The 1,900-nt window shown below is 31.8% G+C and overlaps 1 non-coding gene across 1 annotated transcript; it reads left to right on the top strand.

The window, feature by feature from the left end:
• Nucleotides 1-1,393: 1,393 nt before the first annotated feature.
• Trnar-ccu lies at nt 1,394-1,467 on the top strand. The gene has a single exon. It is a non-coding gene; the product is annotated as a tRNA-Arg (tRNA).
• Nucleotides 1,468-1,900: the final 433 nt, after the last annotated feature.

Raw genomic sequence — 1,900 nt, 5'->3', positions numbered from 1 at the left:
AAATTTCATCACACTATAAGTATGGTAAAACGAAATAAATATTGAAGACTAAAGTAACTCAACACTATGAACGATGAAAACAATATTATCTTTCTTACCGGCAATCTCACGAAAATATTGAAATGTTTCTTGAAATGTTTCCCTAAGTTATTCAGCAACTTTATATCACCCACGTGTTCAGCATGTATTATTGATGAAATCTTAAAAAGATTTTGGGCTTGAAATAATATTTTTGATATTTGTTATAACCGCTAGAATATTATGATATTAAATTATTGGTAGAAATCAGGAGGAAGAAAAAGTTTCCCTAGCCTGAGCCTGTGAAACTCCGCTGACATTTTCATCCAAAATTTGCTATGTAAGGTATGGCAGCATCCATATTTTGACGACATGTTGCGCTTAATAATCCGTAATAATTTTGATGACGCTACCCGTCCAGGTAATTACAATACATTTCAGTTTCAGACCACTTTTCCCCTGCAGTTGATTTAATAGAACGTAATAAATTTTCATTAAATTTATCAAGTTACAATAAAACTACACAATTTCAAACTAATAACTGCATAAAGATTTTGGTATGATTTTTTAATTGAATTCACAAAGTATGCACTCGGCTCCTGTGGCGCAATGGATTAGCGTATTAGACTCTTAATCCAAAGATTATGAGTTCGACTCCCATCAGGGATGTTGCTTTTGGTGAAAGTACTTGTTTGGTAAAAGAATGAATGAAAAAAGAAATTTTACCACAAGAATAACTGGAAGTTTTTTAAGCATATCTATAGCAACCAAAAATACAGTTGGCATAATGTCAGGGATTTTATGCGTTTTGTTTAAAATAAAAACTGCTGCTAAAAATTGTTAGCAAAATTTCTGTCACTGAAACAAAAGCTGATACTTGAAATTCAAAAGTTTCTACAACAATAATAAAATTTCCTAGCAGTAATCACCCAGATGTTCTTTCCACAGTCAAGATTTCCTTAATCAATTTAGAAAGAAAATCCCATGACACTAGGATCCACAACGTTTGAGTGGGTAATCCACCAAACTAATGGTTTGCGCCACGGAAATCACATTACATGTCATCTTGTATATATCTTTAGGTTTTAATTATTGAATTATTAAGAAACCAAAGTGCATTTGGTTCAGAATAAAAATGTAGCAATTGCTAAAGAAAGGCTAGTAAAATTCACCCATTAAAACACAATTTGAATCTTGAATTAGAGAAATTTTTGCTACCAGCATAAGTTAAAATCTTTGTGGAAAAACAACAATTTAGATATTTCCCCTTTTCAAAGTTTTCCTGTATCAACTGGCATAGTTTTGAAACTTTTACTGCAAAAAGATTTGGTGTGAATTTCGAAATTTTTATTACACACAATTAACCATTCGTGCAGTCCCTGTGGCGCAATGGATTAGCGTATTGGACTCCTAATCCAAAGGTTATGGGCTCGAATCCCATCAGGGACTTCTTCTTAATGTAAGTACGTTACCATAAAGCATACTAGAAGTTTGTTTTAAGCATATCTATACTAGGTAAAGGATACTGTCAGCATAATGCCAAGGATGTGGAGAAATTTGTTTGAAATATAAACTGCTGCGATTTCTAATAAATGCTTGTAGACATTTTTTTATTGAAACACAGTTTAAATCTTACATTGGAAAGTTTTTTCAACAAGTTTAATGATAAAAAACTTTTGAAAAATAATCATCGAAGATACATTTTTCCTCCCCTATCAAGATCACCTTAACTCAAGAATAAGTCATCTCAAATGGAACTCCAACCCACAACTTTTTATTTTGGAGTACAGCGCACTAATTAATCCATTGACACAACGGAAATCATAATGTAAGCTGCCTTCTGTATATTTTAAGCTTTTTAATTAAAATTTATTACAAACCT

This window comes from Xenia sp. Carnegie-2017, unplaced genomic scaffold, assembly GCF_021976095.1.
Source record: "Xenia sp. Carnegie-2017 unplaced genomic scaffold, XeniaSp_v1 HiC_scaffold_42, whole genome shotgun sequence".
In the NCBI taxonomy this organism is placed as follows: domain Eukaryota; kingdom Metazoa; phylum Cnidaria; class Anthozoa; order Malacalcyonacea; family Xeniidae; genus Xenia; species Xenia sp. Carnegie-2017.
Note: the sequence above shows the minus strand (reverse complement) of the source record. Positions and strands in the feature narration are given on the sequence as shown.